Source organism: Ranitomeya imitator, chromosome 7 (assembly GCF_032444005.1).
Source record: "Ranitomeya imitator isolate aRanImi1 chromosome 7, aRanImi1.pri, whole genome shotgun sequence".
Classification (NCBI taxonomy): Eukaryota; Metazoa; Chordata; class Amphibia; order Anura; family Dendrobatidae; genus Ranitomeya; species Ranitomeya imitator.
This window is the reverse complement of record NC_091288.1, coordinates 45,619,286-45,642,315: the sequence shown is the minus strand read 5'-3', so window position 1 is coordinate 45,642,315 and position 23,030 is coordinate 45,619,286. Positions and strand designations below refer to the sequence as shown.

The 23,030-nt window shown below is 42.7% G+C and overlaps 1 protein-coding gene across 3 annotated transcripts in view; it reads left to right on the top strand.

Moving 5' to 3' along the window:
• The window catches only part of WIPF1 (WAS/WASL interacting protein family member 1), a 59,052-nt gene that overhangs the window by 12,248 nt on the left and 23,774 nt on the right, over window positions 1–23,030 (top strand). Inside the window, exon 1 of one of the 3 annotated variants that reach the window (XM_069733178.1) lies at window positions 10,642–10,685. The exons of the other annotated variants lie outside the window; for them this stretch is intronic. The gene's annotated coding sequence lies outside the window, so the exon portion shown is untranslated. Of the gene's footprint in view, window positions 1–10,641; window positions 10,686–23,030 lie in introns of those variants that run through there. 3 annotated transcript variants of the gene reach the window in all.

The following is a 23,030-nucleotide window of genomic DNA, read 5'->3' as shown; positions in this document are numbered from 1 at the left end:
TGGGGGAACACAGAATGTCTTTGCACAGGGACCCTGTCCTGTCTTTGACACTGTGCACCATTCACACTGTTAGAGCTTGTTTACAAGACCGTAATAATCAGACGAATGTTATCCGTGGTTTTGAAGGATAGCACCAATCCCCTTGTTATTCTATGGGGCTGGCTGTGCACATGTCTTAAAAATGCAAAAAAACAAGCCCTCATACGACTAAGGAACCAAAAAAAGGAAAAAAAAAAAATCTAGCTTAATAGGAGGAAAAAATCTAAATGTCTGGGTCACAAAAATAATAAATGAAATATATAAATAAACTAATTACTAAATGACTAAAGTGCATAACACAAAGTATCTAATGATCGGTTAATAATCTACTATCAGGTCCAGATTTAAATAAAGCTTAAAATAACAAAATGAAGACACATACAAAAATTCAAGGCAGAAACAAGACACATATTTCAGATTTGGAACCTGCTAGGTTTGCAAACTAACAGCAGTATGGAAAAAATATGGCCACGATTAAAGGTTCATCCATCTGAGGACATGTTCACATGATATAATGATGTCACCACTTCATCCATGAACTCCTGGTCTGTGATGAACACTTCCGGTGATTTACCACGTGCCGACCAGTACTGTTCTGGAAAACGATAGCTGCTGCAGTGACGTGGTTACTCTCATGGCTAAAGATGTGACTCTGATGACCTTTCCTGAGAACATACGGATTAATTTTTTTTCTTATTGCAATACTTAGTCATCAAAATTAATAACCGTCTGGAAGTGCCGCGAGATTTTGACTTTTTAGGGAATAGAACTGTACTGGCCGACTATGGACAGCCACACCATCATTAGGATACATTGCAGTTATTTAAAGGGAAAATAAGTCAAAATGATCTTGTGATAAGTCATCGATACACCGGATAACGTTATGTTCATATGTCTGCTTATACAGTTTACATTTTTAGAATACTTTTGGAAAGAATAAAACATTTAGTTAAAGGAAAAAATTCAATTGTTCATGCATATGTCAGTTTAAAAAATTTTTAAAAGATAATTTCCTCACCATTTGCATCCACTTTTGACATCTCAGGAGCTGACAGGCAAATGTGAACAGCGCCCTAAATGGGCCAGGAGTAAGGTGGCGGGGATCAAGACCTAGTGCACATGCTCCAGAATGCGTGCTCATGAGATCCCGGCCGGCTTCAGGGTGAACTGTATAGTAAACAATTTACATGTTTGGTCATTGCTCCTTTCTTTGTCTATGGGACTGCCAAGTATTTCTGACTGTCCTGTAGACAATGAATGGAATAGTGGTCGAGCATGCGCGCCTCTGCTTCATTCAAAACGTAGAGCCCTATTCTCAGAATAAGGGCTCATACTCACTTGTGAGAAACTCGGATGAGTCTTGGACGGCAATACCCGTCACTGCACCCGGCACTCAGTAGCGGAGCGTGCGGCTGCATGTATTCCTGTGCGGCCGCACGCTCCGATCTGAGTGCCGGCAGCAGCGCCAGGTTTTAACATGCGAGACTCATCCGAGTTTCTCGCACGTGAGTATGAGCCCTTACTGGGAGTCCCATCAGTCAGAATAAGGCCGGAGTCACATTAGTGTATCACATCCGATGCTATATTCTAATGACACATTTGCTCCTTCTCTGCTGCGAGCGGGAGCCGGGTGTCAGTTCTCCGATCCTCTAACATGAGAGGATCACAGTACAGCTAAGAAGGAGACGGAGGAATTAATTTCTCCGTCTCCTCCATTGCTGGCATCGTCGGTAATCGCCCTGCACTCAGGTGACATCCGAGTGCAGTGCGATGTTTCACACACATCCATAGACTTACATGGGGGAGTGTGATATGAATTCAACATGCAATGACAGCATGCTGCGACTTTTATTTCTGTCCGATCGGTGCAGGAAAAAAACCCGCAATTGAGAACTGAATCATAGGATTAAATTGGTAGGAATGAAATCTGATTTTTAATCGGATTTCATTCGTCCGATTTAATTGCAAGTGGGAGCGAGCCCTGACCGCGATCAGCACGTTATCCACTGAATACCATATCACAAGCTATTTTAGCAATAATCCTTTAATAGCACACAGAGTTTTTCAGCTGGACAATGCTCCATGGCACGAGGATCGTATGGTCATGTATGAGCTGCAGCAACACGACAGATCCAAATCCTATAAAGCAGCTCTGTGACGAGGCGGAACGGATCGATCAGAGCGCGTCACTACCTCCATGTAATTTAGGGCAGCTGGGAGAAGCCATCCTGCTCACATGGGCCATTATTCTGCAGAATGAATGCTGTGGTTCTAAAGAACATATGAGGTCCAACTCGCTACTAGATTGGTGTCGCTAAAAAAAAGTGGTCATTTAGTGTATGACGTGTCAAGATCATTTTCATCGGATTTCCCCTTTAAATGTTAAAACCCCCCAATCAAGTTTACATTAGAGGAACCATAGTCATATCTAGACTGATTTAATAAAAATAGTATTAAATATTTACATATCATGCGAGGAAATAACACATCAGACAGAATACCAGCCCCCAAAAAAACGAGATTTATCGCAAATAAAGAGAAGTAAGATTTAACAAGAGACGCTTCGGCCACGTTCACAAAAGAGACGCTTCTCCCTGGCAAGTAAAGAACAACAACTGGCAACAAGGAATTTACTGGGTCCAGTGGGCACGCCAGCCAGACTTTATTCAGCGCTGCCATCTGTGAAGGACAAAAAGCATAACTGATGTCTGAAATACTATTCCACCAAGCAAGCGTCATTGAAGTATTTTGCAATATGCTCCCATTGGAAAAGACATCGGTATTCAGAATAAACGAGCGATACATGTTTGATGATATTATAGAGGGGATTCCATATTTCAAGACTTTTTTTTTTAACCTGTGTGCACACATTCCGGATTTTTCACGTTTTTTTTTTCACATTTGTTCACGATAAAACTGCGAAAAAAACGCATCCATTAAGCATCCTATTAATAGAATGCAATTTTTGTGCACATGTTGCATTTTTTTCCGTGAAAAAAACGCATCGCAGTAAAAAACGCAGCATGTTCATTAATTTTGCGGATTTTTCAAGGATTTCCTGCTATTTAGTGCATTGGGGAGCTCTGGGAAAAAAATTTGAAAAATCCGCACAAGAAAACGCGATAAAAACGTGAAAAAAAACGCATGCGTATTTCCTGCAGAAAAAGTCCGGTTTTGTTCAGGAAATTTCTACAAAGGATCCTGACGTGTGCACATAGCCTTATGGTACCGTCACATTTAGCGACGCTGCAGCGATCTAGACAACGATGCCGATCGCTGCAGCGTCGCTGTGTGGTCGCTGGAGAGCTGTCACACAGACAGCTCTCCAGCGACCAACGATGCCGAAGTCCCTGGGTAACCAGGGTAAACATCGGGTTACTAAGCGCAGGGCCGCGCTTAGTAACCCGATGTTTACCATGGTTGCCAGTGTAAATGTAAAAAAAAACAAACACTACATACTTACATTCCGGTGTCTGTCGCGTCCCCCGGCGTTCTGCTTCCCTGCACTGTGTAAGCGCCGGCTGTAAAGCAGAGCGGTGACGTCACCGCTGTGCTCTGCTTTACGGCCAGCCGGCGCTGACACAGTGCAGGGAAGCAGAACGCCGGGGGACGCGACAGACACCGGAATGTAAGTATGTACTGTTTTTTTTTTTTTTTACATTTTCACTGGTAACCAGGGTAAATATAGGGTTACTAAGCGCGGCCCTGCGCTTAGTAACCCGATGTTTACCCTGGTTACCAGTGAAGACATCGCTGAATCGGCGTCACACACGCCGATTCAGTGATGTCTGCGGGAGATCCAGCGACAAAATAAAGTTCTGGCCTTTCTGCTCCGACCAACGATGTCACAGCAGGATCCTGATCGCTGCTGCGTGTCAAACACAACGATATCGCTATCCAGGACGCTGCAACGTCACGGATCGCTATCGTTATCGTTGTTAGGTTGTTCAGTGTGAAGGTACCTTTAAAGAGACCAACTAATAGGAGTAAAGATATTCAGGGCTGTAACTACAGTAAAAGCAGGGGATGTAATCACACCCTGTCCCTGGAGCCTCGGCATGGGTTTCTGGAATCAAGCAGCTCCAATCAGCCTTACATCACCAAGCGCAATGCTAAGGGTATGTTCACACGGTGCGGGTTTTGCTGCGGATCCGCAGCGGATTTGACGCTGCGGATCCGCAGCCGTTTTCCATGTGGTGTACAGTACAATGTAACCCTATGGAAAACAAAACCCGCTGTGCACATGATCCTGAATTTCCCTTAAAAAACCGCGCGGAAACGCTGCGGAAAAAAAGAAGTACCATGTCAATTCTTTCTGCGGATTCCGCAGCGGTTTTCAGCCTGCACCAATAGGAAAGTGCAGTTGAAAACCCGCAGAGGAATCCGCAGAAGAAACCGCATGAAAATCCGCAGTGAAAACCGCACTGATTTTTCACTGCGGATTTTCCAAAAAAGGTGCGGAAAAATCCGCAGGGAAATCAGGAACGTGTGAACATACCCTTAGCGTTGGATGGAGTAGTGTAAAGGCGGCATCCCTGGACTCTGGAGCAATGGAAACATGTTCTGTGGATTGACAGATCACACTTTTCTAAATGACATCCAAGGTTTTGTTTTTTTTTCAAATGCCACCTGCTTGACTACTTTGTGAGGAGGAGGGATGATTCCGTCAGGTTGCTTTTCAGGGGTTGGACAAGGCCTTTTTAGGGAAATCCTAGCTCTTATCAATACAACATTTTGGATAATTTGTGGACGTAGGTATGGGACAGCCATTTTCTATTCCCCAATGCACAAAGCAAGGTCCATAAAGGCATGGCTGGGGAGTTTGGTGCGGAAGAACATGACCTGGACCTCAATCTCATCCAACACCTTTGGGATGCACAAGAATGGATATTGTGAGCCAACAGTGTCTGACCCCACCTATGTTGTGGATGAATGGGCAAAAATTTCCACAGACACCTCCAAAGTCTTGTAGAAAGTTTTCCCCCCAAAAAGTAGAAACTGTTATAGCTGCAAAGTGAGGACCAAGTCCTGTAGATGAAGAACGGGTCATAAAAGCTCCTTGACGTGTAATGTGTCAGCGTCCTAATACTTTCGTCCATGTAAGTGCATTGAGTAGCGTAGTATGTCCATGTGCACGAGTCCTGACCTGACTAGTTTTGCACTTTGAGCAACATTCCAGTGTCCATAGCAAAAAAAAAAATTGCTGCATGAAACAATTTCTTATTCGGTTCCGATCCCAAAAATTAAAACCTGTGACTGGATTGATTTGATCTTTCTATAGTGCACTCTATGTCATCCCCCAGGTTTCTGGCGCTCAGCTCCAGTTTTCCAGCTCGCAGTGTATAATAGTGAGGCCATTCTCTCTCGTTATTTCGGGTAATAATTGATCATTTCTTACGGTTTCTGCTGATTTGCAGTCTTTCCCACAACCCTATTTCCTTCCTCGTACGAGTGGATTAATGCCATGTTGTCCCCGGAGGCTGCTCAGGAGTTGACCCGCTCACATGATGTCTGTTTGTACAATGATTTCTCCCTCTCACGAGGTAAACGGAGTTGTGGATTCATAAAGTGCCCATTATTGCCTGTGAAGTTGGAGATTATGGTCAGACGATCTACATAAGGGCCCAGATGCACGTTCATAGCTATTGAAGGGGCAGACTGCTTCAACATCAATGACCTAGAATAAAACTTTTAAAACTTTTCTTTTACTTTTCAAAATCTCGCCCTGTGCTTGGACATAACGAAGCGTCACTGATAGATCTGTTCATTAATTAACAATCGCATAATTGTTTTTTTTTTCCATCATAGGAAATTAAGGTTTACTGCTAGGATATGACCTAACGTTTGGTTCTCCAGTCCCTCAAATGACTGACCTCCACCGCCAACCTTAAAGGGAACCTGTCACCCCGTTTTTTGAGATTGAGCTATAAATACTGTTAAATAGGGCCTGCGCTGTGTGTTCCTATAGTGTATGTAGTGTACCCCGATTCCCCATGTATGCTGAGAAATAACTTACCAAAGTCGCCGTTTTCGCCTGTCAATCAGGCTGGTCAGGTCGGGAGGGCGTGGTGACATCGCTGGTTCTTCCTCAGCTTTACGTTGGTGGCGTAGTGGTGAACAAGCAGCGCGCGATCTGCGCTGTCATCCCTTTCGTCGGTGGGGGCGGCCATCTTCCTGGGGCCGCGCGTGCGCAGATCGAGTGCTCTGCTGCACGGGGCTTCAGGAAAATGGCCGCGGGATGCCGCGCGTGCGCATTAGAGATCGCGGCGGCCATTTTCCCAAAGCCGAGATGCAAACTCGGCTTTGGGAAAATGGCCGCCGCGATCTCTAATGCGCACGCGCGGCATCCCGCGGCCATTTTCCTGAAGCCCCGTGCAGCAGAGCACTCGATCTGCGCACGCGCGGCCCCAGGAAGATGGCCGCCCCCACCGACGAAAGGGATGACAGCGCAGATCGCGCGCTGCTTGTTCACCACTACGCGACTACGCCACCAACGTAAAGCTGAGGAAGAACCAGCGATGTCACCACGCCCTCCCGACCTGACCAGCCTGATTGACAGGCGAAAACGGCGACTTTGGTAAGTTATTTCTCAGCATACATGGGGAATCGGGGTACACTACATACACTATAGGAACACACAGCGCAGGCCCTATTTAACAGTATTTATAGCTCAATCTCAAAAAACGGGGTGACAGGTTCCCTTTAAGATAAGTCATCGGTATCAGACTCCTGGCATCCCCCCTGCCAATCTGCTGGAAGTGACCAGTGCACAAAACTGGAGCCCCACAGCGCTGTACACTATGTAGTGGCTGTTCTCAGGTACTGCAGCTCAGCTCCCGTTCAGTTCAATAGGAGCTGAGTACGCGAGAACGGCCACTACACAGTGCACTGGTATTCCGGCTTTGTTTGGTTTGCTTACTTCTGTTTTCCTTGGGACAACGGTAACAGCTTATCGGTGGGAGTGCCTGATATAGAATCTCCATTGATCAAATATTAAAGACTAAGGAAATGCAATTAATACAACCCCTTTAAGTGACTGGAGCTAAGTTGTAATCATTATGCAGAGTGATGTAATTAAGAAAAGAAAGTCGGAAGTGTCCGCCGCACTTTACCTATCACCGAGATCCCTTTGTTCTTTTGTGAACTTGAAGCATTACTTTTTGGGGTGTAAGTTATTACCCTGGGGCATATGTATTATCCAGTGGATTTGCCATATAGATATACAGTACAGACAAACGTTTGGACACACCTTATTTAAAGATTTTTCTGTATTTTCATGACTATGAAAATTGTACATTCGCACTGAAAGCATCAAAACTATGAATTAACACATGTGGAATTATATACGTAACAAAAAAGTGTGAAACAACTGAAAATATGTCTTATATTCTAGGGTCTTCAAAGTAGCCACCTTTTGCTTTGACTGCTTTGCACACTCTTGGCATTCTCTTGATGAGCTTCAAGAGGTAGTCAGCGGGAATGGTTTTCACTTCACAGGTATGCCCTGTCAGGTTTAATAGGTGGGATTTCTTGCCTTATAAATAGTGTTGGGACCATCAGTTGTGTTGTGCAGAAGTCTGGTGGATACACAGCTGATAGTCCTACTGAATAGACTGTTAAAATTTGTATTATGGCAAGAAAAAAGCAGCTAAGTAATTAAATGAGTGGCCATCATTACTTTAAGAAATGAAGGTCAGTCCCTCCGAAAAATTGGGAAAACTTTGAAAGTGTCCCCAAGTGCAGTGGCAAAAACCATCAAGCGCTACAAAGAAACTGGCTCACATGAGGACCTCCCCAGGAAAGGAAGACCAAGAGTCACCTCTGCTTCTGAGGATAAGTTTATCCGAGTCATCAGCCTCAGAAATCGCAGGTTAACAGCAGCTCAGATTAGAGACGAGGTCAATGCCACACAGAGTTCTAGCAGCAGACACATCTCTACAACAACTGTTAAGAGGAGACTTTGTGCAGCAGGCCTTCATGGTAAAATAGCTGCTAGGAAACCACTGCTAAGGACAGGCAACAAGCAGAAGAGACTTGTTTGGGCTAAAGAACACAAGGAATGGACATTAGACCAGTGGAAATCTGTGCTTTGGTCTGATGAGTCCAAATTTGAGATCTTTGGTTCCAACCACCGTGTCTTTGAGCGACGCAGAAAAGGTGACCGGATGGACTCTACATGCCTGGTTCCCACCGTGAAGCATGGAGGAGGAGGTGTGATGGTGTGGGGGGGCTTTGCTGGTGACACTGTTGGGGATTTATTCAAAATTGAAGGCATACTGAACCAGCATGGCTACCACAGCATCTTGCAGCGGCATGCTATTCCATCCGGTTTGCGTTTAGTTGGACCATCCATTTATTTTCAACTGGACAATGACCTCAAACACACCTCCAGGCTGTGTAAGGGCTATTTGACCAAGAAGGAGAGTGATGGGGGCTACGCCAGATGACCTGGCCTCCACAGTCACCAGACCTGAACCCAATCGAGATGGTTTGGGGTGAGCTGGACCGCAGAGTGAAGGCAAAAGGGCCAACAAGTGCTAAGCATCTCTGGGAACTCCTTCAAGATTGCTGGAAGACCATTCCCGGTTACTACCTCTTGAAGCATACAGTACAGACTGAAATAATAGACTGAAATAGACGTGGGCTCATCATTTGCTGTCTAGGACCGGGGAGATGGCCGCACATGTGTTTCTCTCATTTAGGGCCCATACTCACTTGCGAGAATCTTGGATGAGTCTTGTATGTTAATACCCGGCACTCAGGAGCGGAGAGTGCGGCTGTATGTATTCCTATGCGGCCGCACACTCTGATCTGAGTGCCAGCAGCAGCGCCGGGTATTAACATACGAGACTCATCCAAGTTTCTCACAAGTGAGTATGGGCCCTTAGAGCGCCTTGCGAAAGTATTTGGCCCCCTGGAACTTTTCAACCTTTTCCCACATATCATGCTTCAAACATAAAGATACCAAATGTAAATTTTTGGTGAAGAATCAACAAGTGGAACACAATTGTGAAGATGAATGAAATTTATTGGTTATTTAAAAATTTTTGTGGAAATTCAAAAACTGAAAAGTGGGGCGTGCAATATTATTCAGCCCCCTTTAAATTAATATTTTGTTACGCCACCTTTTGCTGCGATTACAGCTGCAAGTCGCTTGGGGTATGTCTCTATCAGTTTTGTACATGGAGAGACTGAAATTCTTGCCCATTCTTCCTTGGCAAACAGCTCGAGCTCAGTGAGGTTTGATGGAGATCGTTTGTGAACAGCAGTTTTCAGCTCTTTCCACAGATTCTCGATTGGATTGAGGTTTTGGGGTAGATTGCCAATCTACCCCCAAAATTTTATGGACTACTTAGCAAAAATCACAGATGGCTCAACATTTTTATGGACATAAGCTCTGCCCCTTTATAGCAGCCACACCACCATGTCATGCCCTCAAAACACCACAAAAGAAGAGCTGATCTACAAACCTTAAAGGGGGTTTTCTACTGTAGGGAAAATGGATCTCCACCACTGCCCGTGTCTTGGTGTGTTGGCTGCAGTGGTGACCTCACATCCACATAGCGCATGACCACTGTAGCCAATCACTTAGCTTAGCGGCTTGGCGTGGCTCACAGGGCAATAATGCTGAGCACCCTAAAGACACGCCCCAGAGGATCCTGTGAGCATAAAATATAGTACTGGATAAAAAAAAAGTTCATAGGTATGGACCGAATGGCAAATTTGAAAAAACAAAATCCTCAATGGGAGCAGCGGGAATAAAATAAGAACAAAAATTGTTTGTTTTTGACCTGGTGACAGAACTGCTTTTGAAGAGTGAGTGGAGTAGTTGAGATGTGTGCACCATAATGCACCATCTAGTAAATCTATACAGACTGCACCCACAGTCCATCCCCTATGCCCTGCATACTGACATCCCATGTCTACGCCATGCCCCATATAGTGACAATCTATCAGTGGAGAGACAATCTTTTCTTCTTATGTTCTCGTGAAGCTCTGAACCCCCTTACACACCCCCTTACACACCTAACATGCGGCTGTTGCCCTGCAGACTGCGATCAGTGACAGCACACCCATGTCACCTATTCTTGACTCCTCAATACTTGGCTCCTGGAGCAGTTAATAAGATGCGTGTGTGTGTTTAGGCTCGAATAAAAAGTCCTTGCACAAATTAAAAAATTCACACACCTTGCTTTTTTCCGCCGAACACGACCGACGGCAGAGAAAAGTACCTGTGAAGGATGGTTAGCAACCCAGCTCTGCTCTGTTCTCTGACCCCACCAACGATGTCCTTTTACCCTATGGGAAGCCCCCTTTACGCATCATTATTCTTTATACATAGAGATAGGTATTCTTAGAAATTACGAAGAAAATGACCTGATTGCCCATCTCATCTTAAGCTCTGCTTAGCACTGAGGTTTCTGTGCTAGGTGAGTAAAACATCCCATCTGGGCGATTCCGCAGCCCCGGCACCCACGGTGTAGCCTCACTGTGTCAGATTGCAGGAAAAAAAAACCTGAATTATAATAAGGTGCAGCGAAGAGGAAGTTTGTCGTCATCTGCAGTTTGTACAGGAAATGAACTACTTACTTGATTTTAGAGGAACTTACATTTTGGGCTTTAACAGACTAACAGCCGTAACTCAGGTCAGTGAGAATTTACATTAATATTTCTTCTGAAGATATCAATCCTTTATTTATGCTGTAAGGTAAGACGCTGTGTAAGCGGTAATGTTACATCTTTTCTCTAAGTCATTTATGTCTTCTACACATGGAGAAGACTCTACTTACTCAAAACTATCACGTTCTCTAACATGGCTAATGATCTTAGGCAAGGAGTGCGAAGAGTTGCCATAAGTATAACGATGTTCATCCTACAGTACTGATTGTTCTACGTAACAATACCATTAATATGTATTTATTATTAAAGGGTTGATCCACTACTTTTATACTAAGGGTAAGTCATCAATATCACATCGGTGGAGGTCCAACACCAGGCACACCAACTGCCGGCAGCGGTCAAATGTTCGTTGTGGAGCTGAACAGTACGGCTCCTCAACTTTGTAGTAGCCGCTGCTGGAATCTGCAATTAACCAGAGTGGATCTGCGGTCCCCGGCAGCAGCCAACACAAAGTTGACGAGCTGTTCACCTCCGCAACTACTAACATCCGGGCCTCACCTCCGCCACCAAGAACAGTTGGACTTCAAGATGTCGGTGCGCCACCGATCTAATATTCTTCACTTATTACTAGGATAGGTCATCAGTATACAAATAGTGGAGCAATGCTTTAAAGGTATGTAATAGATATATGTGTGTAACGTGTGAAATGGATCTGAGAAGTGGTGGGATCTATAACTCTGAAAAGTCAGTTCTTTATTTGTTAGACGCAAGAATAAGGAGCTGAGCGACTTTGCCAAGGGCCAAAATTTTGATGGTTTAGACGACTGCATCTGAGTATCTCCAAACATCAGATCTTGTGGAGTGTCTCCACGTAAGGACAACTAGGGAATCCGCCCAAAACCCATTGATTCGAAGGCTAGCCTACAGGTCTAAACTTACAGAGAAATGACTAGTACTTTAGTCAGTTGATGTTGGCTATGATAGGAAGGTCTCAACACACAGGGCATAATAGTTTGCTGTGTATGGAGCTGTATAGCCGTAGACCGGTCAACACGGACCTTTGTCCACCACCATAAGAGCTTACAATGGGCATCCAATCTGGACCATTGAGTGATGGAATTATTTGGCCTGGTCTGATAAATCACGTTTCTTTCTACATCATGCTTACAGAGCTCAAATCACAGGTCCATTCACCGTAGGCCTCATTCATACGTCAGTTTTTTTCATGTAAGAGAAAAACGCGTAGTGATGAGCGAGCATGCTCGGATAGGGTGTTATCTGAGCATGCTCAAGTGCTAATCGCTCACTGCATGCATGTGGTTACCCTGAAGCTGGGGGTCTCGTACCAGTAGTGATGTTTGCATTGATATTGTGTTTTCTGTGGCTCCGGTTAGAGAACATGAAGTACGATGGTACGGTAATATAATCAGCATCTAATTACAGTGGAGACATTTTTGCGGCATTTCCCATGAATAAATAATGATGCTGTAGTAGTCTAGGTCAATAGTAAAACACGATCCATTAATCTATATTTCCAAATATAGCTTGAATACTTTAAAGGTAGCAAAGTCAAACTTAAAAATAACTGATGTATTTACATAAAAGATCTACTTAATTAATTAAACATCGTATCGTTAGCCCACAAACTATGATTACTTAAGCGTACCTTTCATACAAATCCTGTCATCCACCCACAACGACCTACAATTCTTTTTGTGCACATACCGGTTCAATAAGTCCAGTTATCCACTTTTCTTTTAGTGGTTGTCTTCTCTTCATCCGCATTCTGCCAGCATTATTGGAACTGGGACTATCTTTAATTCACTTCTCAGCATGCGGTTGTTCCTGCAATTGTCCAATGGTGTACCCGCCCTGATAAAACTATCTTCTTATCAGATATTGTCTTTTATATCCCTTTATTATTACTACATATCAGTAGTGTGACATTTCAGGCTCTGATAAGACGGCTACCCTTTAGGAAGCCGAATGTTAAAACGAAATAATGCTGCAATATTTTTTGTGGTGGAATTTTGCAAGTAAGAATGTTTTTTTTTTTTGTCTTGACGTGATCAGCTATCATGCAATCAAGGACAGTCAGCCATCTCTCCATTCCTGATGGCAGGAGCCGAAGCTTTGTTCTTCATAGGTGGTACCTGCACCCATCTGACCCTCTGGGCACATCCTGCGGGTACATGCTGAAAGGTGCAAAATAGGATTATACCCGTACCAACTAAACAAGTGATTTTCCTACTAGTTCTGACTGCAGGAGTTACGTTATGTGCTTTCTTTCTTCCACAATAATTTCACAATTATAGCAGAAGTTAAAATAGGAAGTGTCTCTGCAGTCTGGAGAGATAAGTTGTGAGATAAAGTTTTAGGGGTTCTGTCATTAGATGTTATTATGGCATTTTTTCACCCATAGAAAGCAATGGGTAAGTGCAAAAAAACGCAGCTATAACGCAGCAAAAAACGTTGTTAGCCGTTTTTGCTGCGTTTTTAGTGAAAAAAAGCTGGTACAGAAGCATGTGAAACCCATTTATTTTTGTGATTCTCCTAAATTTAAACCAAAATGTCACCTAGCAGTTAGTATTAGTACAGTTTAATTAAATTAGTGATGTGTTAAAGCAGAGGTGTCAAACTGCATTCCTCGAGGGCCGCAAACAGGTCATGTTTTCAGGATTTCCTTGTATTGCACAGGTGATAATTTAATCACCTGCACAGAATGATTCCAGCACCTTGTGCAATACAAGGAAATCCTGAAAACATGACCTGTTTGCGGCCCTCGAGGAATGCAGTTTGACTCCTCTGTGTTAAAGCAAACAAAGCCTGGGCAATTCAGTGGCCCACCAATGTGTGAAAGAATGGCCGACCAATGTGTGAAAGTAAAGAATGGCCGACCAATGTGTGAAAGTAAAGAATGGCCGACCAATGTGTGAAAGAATGGCCGACCAATGTGTGAAAGTAAAGAATGGTCGACCAATGTGTGAAAGAATGGCCGACCAATGTGTGAAAGTAAAGAATGGTCGACCAATGTGTGAAAGAATGGCCGACCAATGTGTGAAAGTAAACAATGGCAAACCAGTATGAATAATACCTGACCAACTCAATGGTCCTAGCCAGTGTGTGAAAAAAAACGTCTGCCAACTCAAAGCTCTGCCAATGTCTTAGGTAAACTATGCCTGATCAAGTCAACTCCCCCTGCTGTTTTTACATTTGCAATTGTGTGTTTTTCATGAACTCATATGATCTTTTTTGTTCAGAATAGTTACTATTTTTTTTAAACTTTTACAAATCTTTTTCCACTAAATCATTTGATCAAATTGTCCTTTTCTCAAAAAATGTTCTATGGTTTCACATATGTCTTGCATTGGTGGCCTAAAATCTTGCATTGTTCATGCTTGTATGGTGGAAGGAAAGCTGAACTTGGGATCCTGAAAAACGCAGCAAAAAACAGCAAAACTTTCTTTTTGTCTGCAGCTTTTTCTTTTTACTACCAACAGATTATGTTTTGGCTGCAGAAAAAAAGGAGCAAAAAAAAAGCAACTTGTGAACATAGCCCAATAGGTGCAGAAAATCTGCAACATCAAAAACTCACCAAAAGCTCATCATGGGAACATAGCCTTTAGATTCTCATTGACCCAGTCTCGAAATTTACTGAGTGAGCACATATCTCCCCAGAGTCTAAACAGCAAAGATTAATGAGATCTGCTGCAGGATTGGAAACTTACGCACTTCACTTTTAGTGCTTATATAGTCACAGTTTAGAGACCTCCGGAATAAAATTCCACAGAGTGTTTCCCAGTATCCAGGTTGATATCCAAACAAGAGTAAATTAAGACCAATGTGAACTCGCATGTGATCATAGACATAGCACTAAAGTTAAAGGGTTATTCCCATCTTCATAAATAGTGTCAGCTAGTGCTGGTAGGAAATTAAATCTGGATTTGCACACGTGTGCAAACCCGATGAGTTTTTCAGAACGGAGACGTTACAGGACATGCAGGCAACTTTTTTTTCTGAGTTTCTTTTTTTTGGCATCTTCTCAGCTACTTTTTGCAGCGTCTTTTCAGCATTTTTTTTCGGTGTCTTTTCGGCTATTTTTTTGCAGCGTCTTTTCAGTCATTTTTGCAGCATCTTTTCGGTAATTTTTTGCAGTGTATTTTTGGTTATTTTTTGCAACATCTTTTCGGTTATTTTTTGCAGCGTCTTCACAGCTATTTTTTGCTGCATCTTTTCGGGGGGGGGGGGGGGGGGGCTTTTTTGCAGCGTCTTTTCAGTAAGTTTTTGCAGTGTCTTTTCGGTAAGTTTTTGCAGCGTCTTTTCGGTAAGTTTTTGCAGCGTCTTTTCGGCTATATTTTTTACAATGCCTTTGGCCGACAACTTTTTCAAGAAAAAAATTTGCATTGAATAAACTGGTGAGCGGCTTCCAAGCAGCAGCTGCCCAAGGAACAATCCTGTCTCTTCTTTTAACTGCTTTTGCAGCTTAGGAAAACTGAAACAGCTAAAAGAATCTGAAAAGATAAAACATTTCCACAGTAAATCGCTTTTGTTTTGCAGTGTAGAAGTTCCTTCTTTTGAGCTTTTCATCTAGCGTTTTTTTCAGGCGGATGGAGAGTACCCACCTGAAAAAGACGTGGTGTGCACATACCCTTGGAAGTAGATAGTATGAAGTAGATGGAAGTAGACGCTGCAGTCTTTGACAGACATGTACATACAGTCATGGCCAAAAGTATTGACACCCCTGCAATTCTGTCAGATAATACTCAGTTTCTTCCTGAAAATGATTGCAATCACAAATTATTTGGTATTATCTTCATTTAATTTGTCTTAAATAAAAAAAAAAACACAAAAGAGAATGAAGCAAAAAGCAAAACATTGATCATTTTACACAAAACTCCAAAAATGGGCCAGACAAAAGTATTGGCACCCTCAGCCTAAGGGCTTGTTTTCACTTGCGAGGAACACGTCCGTGTCTCGCATGTGGAAACGAAGCTCTGGCGCTGGCACTGTGGAGCGGAGCGTGCGGCCGCATAGCAACACATGCAGCCGCACGCTCCGCTCTGGAGTGCCGGCACCAGAGCTTCGTTTCCACATGCGAGACACGGACGTGTTCCTCGCAAGTGAAAACAAGCCCTAATACTTGGTTCCACAACCATTAGCCAAAATAACTGCGACCAACCGCTTTCAGTAACCATCAGAGTTTCTTACAATGCTCGGCTGGAATTTTAGACCATTTTTCTTTGGCAAACTGCTCCAGGTCCCTGATATTTGAAGGGTGCCTTCTCCAAACTGCCATTTTTAGATCTCTCCACAGGTGTTCTATGGGATTCAGGTCTGGACTCATTGCTGGCCACCTTAGAAGTCTCCAGTGCTTTCTCTCAAACCATTTTCTAATGCTTTTAAGTGTGTTTTGGGTCATTGTCCTGCTGGAAGACCCATGACCTCTGAGGGAGACCCAGCTTTCTCATACTGGGCCCTACAATATGCTGCAAAATTTGTTGGTAGTCTTCAGACTTCATAATGCCATGCACATGGTCAAGCAGTCCAGTGCCAGAGGCAGCAAAGCAACCCCAAAACATCAGGGAATCTCCGCCATGTTTGACTGAAGGGACCGTGTTCTTTTCTTTGAATGCCTCTTTTTTTCTCCTGTAAACTCTATGTTGATGCCTTTGCCCAAAAAGCTCTACTTTTGTCTCATCTGACCAGAGAACATTCTTCCAAAAAACGTTTTAGTCTTTTTCAGGTAAGTTTTGGCAAACTCCAGCCTGGCTTTTTTATGTCTCGGGGTAAGAAGTGGGGTCTTCTTGGGTCTCCTACCATACAGTCCCTTTTCATTCAGACGCCGACGGATGGTACGGGTTGACACTGTTGTACCCTCGGACTGCAGGGCAGCTTGAACTTGTTTGGATGTTAGTCTAGGTTCTTTATCCAACATCCGCACAATCTTGCGTTGAAATCTCTTGTCAATTTTTCTTTTCCGTCCACATCGAGGGAGGTTAGCCACAGTGCCATGGGCTTTAAACTTCTTGATGACACTGCGCACGGTAGACACAGGAACATTCAGGTCTTTGGAGATGGACTTGTAACCTTGAGATTGCTCATGCTTCCTCACAATTTGGTTTCTCAAGTCCTCAGACAGTTCTTTGGTCTTCTTTCTTTTCTCCATGCTCAATGTGGTACACACAAGGACACAGGACAGAGGTTGAGTCAACTTTAATCCATGTCAACTGGCTGCAAGTCTGATTTAGTCATTGCCAACACCTGTTAGGTGCCACAGGTAAGTTACAGGTGCTGTTAATTACACAAATTAGAGAAGCATCACATGATTTTTCGAACAGTGCCAATACTTTTGTCCACCCCTTTTTTTATGTTTGGTGTGGAATTATATCCAATTTGGCTTTAGGACAATTCTTTTTGTGTTTTTTCATTTAAGACAAATTAAATGAAGATAATAATACCAAATAATTTGTGATTGCAATCATTTTCAGGAAGAAACTGAGTATTATCTGACAGAATTGCAGGGGTGTTAATACTTTTGGCCATGACTGTACAATGCCGATTCAGGAGTTACGGCGTCTTTCCTTATTCATTTCTAGTTTTCTCATCGTTTCCAATTACATTTTTTACTGACTGTTATTTAAACACAGGAAATGTTTCTTCTGAGAATGATTTCGGTGTTAGCACCGGAGCGCGGTTATTTATGGCACTCTACTGCTGGATTATGACAACGTGCATATAAATAAAAAGTTTCTCTTGGACTTTGTACACGTAACTGATCCAATGATGGCTGAAGTTCTGCTTTTGCAAGCTTCTACTTCTCTACAAGAAAATTAGTTGCTGGTGCATGCAGGAAACTAAGAAATAAGTCATGGACATAGCTGTGATTTTTAGATGTTGTGCTGCATCATAGCTGGAGCCGGCAATGTTGGATCATATGGTTCCTCTTAGAGGACGGCCAGGTTCAAACGGCCACTTTGAAAATTGGGCCAGTTGTGACCGTAAATTCCACACATGAATGGCTCCGTGTGCTGCTCTCTGTGCTTGTTCGTATTACAGCCTTACCTATTCCTGCATATATTATTCCAGTCCGTAAATCAGACCAGAAGAGCGCATACTGGGTTTTTTTTTCCAACTCTGACCTTTGGGGCACTGACACACTAGCTATAAAAGGTCCACGTACTCGCCGTGTGCGGTCTGTGGTGCATACAAGTTGCACACGGACTGAGAATTCCATCATCTGCACGAGCCCGAAGTCTGAAAGCTGAAAGACCATTATAGACCCCATTCAGATACATTTTTCCTATAAGCTCCATTAGTAGTAAAAAAACAATTGCTGTTTATTCACCCTCCTAGAGTCCAACATGGTGCATCATGGAGGCATGCTTACCATGTGGGGCACTACTTTTGTCTGGGGCACAAAAAGGGCAGTATCTTAGGGATACTTTATATCTGGCATTATTACTCTGAGGTCAGTGTGCCATTACTATAAAGTTCTGAATTATACTTGTACACTCCCTGACAGAAGTTATGTCACTTATCCATGTTATGTAAATAAAAGCTTATAACCTGACGTTAAATTCATCCATTGGTTGTATAAATTATTCTTTTGAAAGCTGAAACCCTCCAAAATGTGGTTTAGGTTAAGAAAATAAATTGTCATCAATGCAGAAATATTGATCAGTTAATGGACACAGAATGGTCAGATTTTGGTAAGAGAAAAGTTGTCGCCTGGTCATATAATGCACCCAATCTTAGTTTACATCCTCACCTGTGCTCAGTAAATGATCGGTTAATTAGTGTGTGTAAAAAAAGAAACCCAGCACCCCAGACCTTCACTTGAACTGCAACTTGAGCTCTGACAACATGCCAAAAATCCACCCTGCGACCAAAGCCTGGATTATCAAGAGGCTGAAGACCAGATCCACTGAAGAGGTGGCTGGCACCTTTAATGTGTCTCAGCGTCAAGTACAAAGAATTAAAAAAGATTTGAGGCTCTGTGTACACGTTGCGGATTTTGCTACGGATCCACAGCGGATCTGCAGCTGCAGGTCCGCAGCAGCTTTCCATGCATTTACAGTACAATGTAAACCTATGCAAACCGCAATCCGCAGTGCACATGCTGCGGAAAAAAACGTGCGGAAACGTTGCGGGTTACATTCCACAGCATCTCAATTCTTTGTGCGGATTCCGCTGCGGTTTACACCTGCTCCACAATAGGAAACCGCAGGTGTAAACTGCAGGTGGAATCCGCACTAAATCCGCATAAAAACTGCGGTAAATCCGCAGGTAAAACGCAGTGCCTTTTACCTGCGGATTTCTCAAATCCGCTGCAGAAAAATCAACAGAGCTCCAAAATACATGTGTACATACCCTGAAGAGCCTGGAGATGTGTTTGACAAGCCCAGGTCCGGCAGACCCCGCAAGACAACTGCTCAGGAGGAACGTTTGTGGGTTAGAAAATCTAAAGCAAGCCCCTCTTCCACTGCAGCAGAGCTCCAACAGGCCTGGTCACCTCAAGTCCCTGTGTTAACTAGAACAGTTTGTAGGATTCTGTCTCAAAATGGCCTCCATGGTCGAATCAGTGCCCAGAAGCCAGCACTAAACAAAAGGCAAATAAAAAACGTGTGGCATTTGCAAAGTCCCACAGCCTGCTAAACAGATGGACGCTGGAAAGTGGCGGAAGGTGGATTTCCCTGCTGAATCTTCAGTAGAATTACACCACAGCCGCCGCAAATACTGCAGGAGACCTACTGGAGCCCGAATGGATCCAAAATACACCCAGAAAACAGAAATTTGGTGGTGGAAAGATCATGGTCTGGGGTTACATTCAGTATGGGGGTGTGCAAAACATTTGCAAGGTGGAAGGCAATATCAATAGCCTAAAATATCAAGTAGTATTAGCTACCTCTTATATTCCAAATCATAAAAGGGGCCAAATTCTGCAGCAGGATGGTGCTTCATCGCATACATCCATCTCTACAACAAAGTTCCTCCTGGCAAAAAAGATCAAGGTGCTCAAGGACTGGCCAGCCCAGTCACCAGACATGAACATCATTGAGCATGTTTGGGGTAGGATGAAAGAGAAAGCTTGGAAGACAAAACCAAAGAATCTAAATGATCTCTGGGAGGCATGTTAGACTGCATTCTTTGCTATTCCTGATGACTTCATTAATAAATTGTATGAATCATTGTTGATCCGCATGGATGCAGTCCTTCAAGCTCATGGAAGTCACACAAAATATTAAATATGACTCTAATAGCACCACAACTTCATTCACCAATATTATGCAACATATATTTGTATTTTAAGTTAATTATTTGTTTGAATATCACATTACTTTCTGTGGGCGACAAAACTTTTGTCTTGCCAAAATCTGACCATTCTGTGTCCATTAACTGATCAATATTTCTGCATTGATGCCAATTTATTTTCTTAATCTAAACCACATTTCAGAGGGTTTCAGCTTTCAAAAGAATAATTTATTCAACCAATGGATGAATTTAACGTCAGGTTATAAGCTTTTATTTACATAACATGGATAAGCGACATAACTTCTGTCAGGGAGTGTATTTGAGGTCACAAGTCAAACGTATGGCTTGGTGAAGATTTTGTGACTTTTGTTGCTCAAGAGTGGCAAATAAAATGGTTATTAGAGACATAAATTAACAGCTTTTTTGACTTTGAGCCAAACCCATGGATCATGTGTGCCAGTTTGAAGAATTTGACATAAAAAAATCAAATGAATAGAACAAGACCAAAAAAGTGACTTTAAATAAATGTAAATTATGAATTTCTGATTTTCTCATACGTGACAATGACTGACGTGAATGAGCTTTTATTCTGTAGAACAATCATAGGTGTAAAACCCTTAAACAATCCCCCAACTTTGAGTTTGTATTTTGTAGAACTTTTTGTATCGTGATCCTCTCTGTAAGGCCGGATTCACACATCCACATTTGACAGTCCGAGTACAGACTATGATATACGGCTAATTTCAGGCCTCCTGACCGGAATTTTATAGCCTCATGGGTACATTTGAAACTGTCAAGTTTGGATTTGGAGGTCTACGGCCGGTCTATACGTCGCAGTCCGTACTCGGACATCCCCATGCTACATCGCATTTCTGGTACATGTTCTTTAAGACTTTTTTATATAAAAAAAACAGAAGGTAAATTGGGGACACAGCATAGTCACAAGTGAAAACAGCATTCTGTCTTTGATAGGTACCGTATACGCCTTTAAATCTCCAGAATATAGAAATTCTTCCTTGGGTGCCTGGAGTCAGCACAGATTAATGCCAGCTGCAGGCTCGGTGTTCAGTGACCGGCGTAAGTAACTCGTTCTTTTAACAGGGAAAAATAAGTGAGATGTTTTCTAACTGCAGGCCTGATCTAACCTTCTAAAGAACGGGACGTGTAACCTGAAGTGAACCTCTGGACAGATGTGCTGACCATTACCCTACTAAGACCCATGAGACAGAAAATTGCGTGCACATAATACTTTATGATCCTTTGGATAATATTTTCATATGTGTTTTTTTTTTCTCATCTCCAAAATAATTTTAACTCTTTACAAATCTAATTTTAAGGTATCAGTAGTAAAATGTACTTGTCAGCATTTGTAATCTTGGTTCAGCAGCAATTCCAATGCTTCCAAAAACTCCCTTGGTTTATATGCACACATCTTTTTCATGCAGATCCCGCCATAGAAATCACCTGAAAATCCAATCAGTAAATGTTCAAAACAATGAGCACATGCACTTCTATGTAAACAAAAAGTCTCACTGTTCATATGTTCAGGCTTTTGAGTGTCTTTTAAGTCCTTCAGGTTTCTAAAAACGTCAAGCGGTTACGAGAAGTGACCTGACCATTCTTTTGGTGCTTCTCGCTCGGATGATGCTCTGTACCTTACAATTCAATAGAAAGTTCTAAAGGTGCCTGAAAGGTGTCCGGATGTCTTTTGGACACTTTTTCCACAATTTTTGAGTAAAAAAATGCTAACTATTTTTTTATTATTCAATGGAGGAAAAAAAACACGACTGGAACAGGACAGTAAAAAAAAGGCATCACAATAAACATGGGAAAACTCTCCAAAGACCACCCGCAGGCAAAACATTTGGAAAAATACTCAGGAAACTACCTAAAAAAAAAGAGCACCAAAGGAGCTTCAGGAAAAAAAACACCAGAGTTTCATGAAGTGTCAAACTTTAAAAGATGTCATGACCACATATCCCTAGGGAGTGGGCTTGAGACGTCTTTTAGACACTGGCGTTTATGTTGAGTTCTTTTCTGCAAAAACCGCTTCAGGAAAACGCCGGCGGTGGCTTTCCTTAAGGAGGTTGTCCACTACTTTTACATTAATGACCTATCCTTAGGATAGGTCATCAATGTCTGATCGACCAACCCCCACCAATCAGGAGTTATCGGTGTCGGGCAGCTCCGCAAGTGAGTACTTCCGGACGCCGACACCGATAACAGCTGATCGGCAGGGGTGCTGGGTGTCGTAGGATAGGTCATCAATGTAAAAGTAGTATGCAACCTCTTTAAGCTTCTTTTTTTACTTCTCCTCGGACATCCCGTGCAGTGGCCTCGCCCCTGGTGGTTTTTTCTTTTTATTTTATGTATTAATAGTGATCATCTTTCAAGCGGAAAATGCATAAAAGAATTGACCAGTCACGTCATATCTACAGCAAGTCATTTTTACATTGCTGTGCCTATGTTCACTCCTTTTTGCCCTTTTTTTAGGCACTTTCCCTTGTGCGCATACCGTTATTTAAGGGGTTTCTGCTTGAAAAACTTGTCATTTTGGAAAGCATCAAAAAACTCTCAGCTAACATAGCGTTATACCAAATACCATAGAAAAGAGGTGTGATGTTTCTAGAGGGGGACCATATCATTTTTTACAATCATGAAGAATCGCCCTGAACTTTAAGTAAACAACTTAACTTTCATATAAAAGTTAAAAGATAAAATCTGATCTTATGTAATGAAACAGTCACACAATATTCTATAAATCACGTCATTAAACAGAAGCAGCTTTATCTAACTGTTGTGCGGAATTGTGCTTTACATGGGTATCTTACAGACAGATGCGACATTGGGTCAGAGTTTGCTTGTGCCATATTTTTTATCCTCTTAGTAACTTCTGCTAAACTTTCCTGAATGGCAGGATTGTTGCTGGAGAGCGTCTGAACTTGAAGAGGACTATTAATCTCTGCATTCCTCTTTCTGACCATATTCACAAACACTGCCGTATAGACAATGAGCCTCTATTACTGGAATTGCACTTCCATTTGTTTCATTTATAGCAAAATATGACTTATCAGCTTCAAATATGCATCTCAGAAAGTACCCAATAATACAACCCAAAC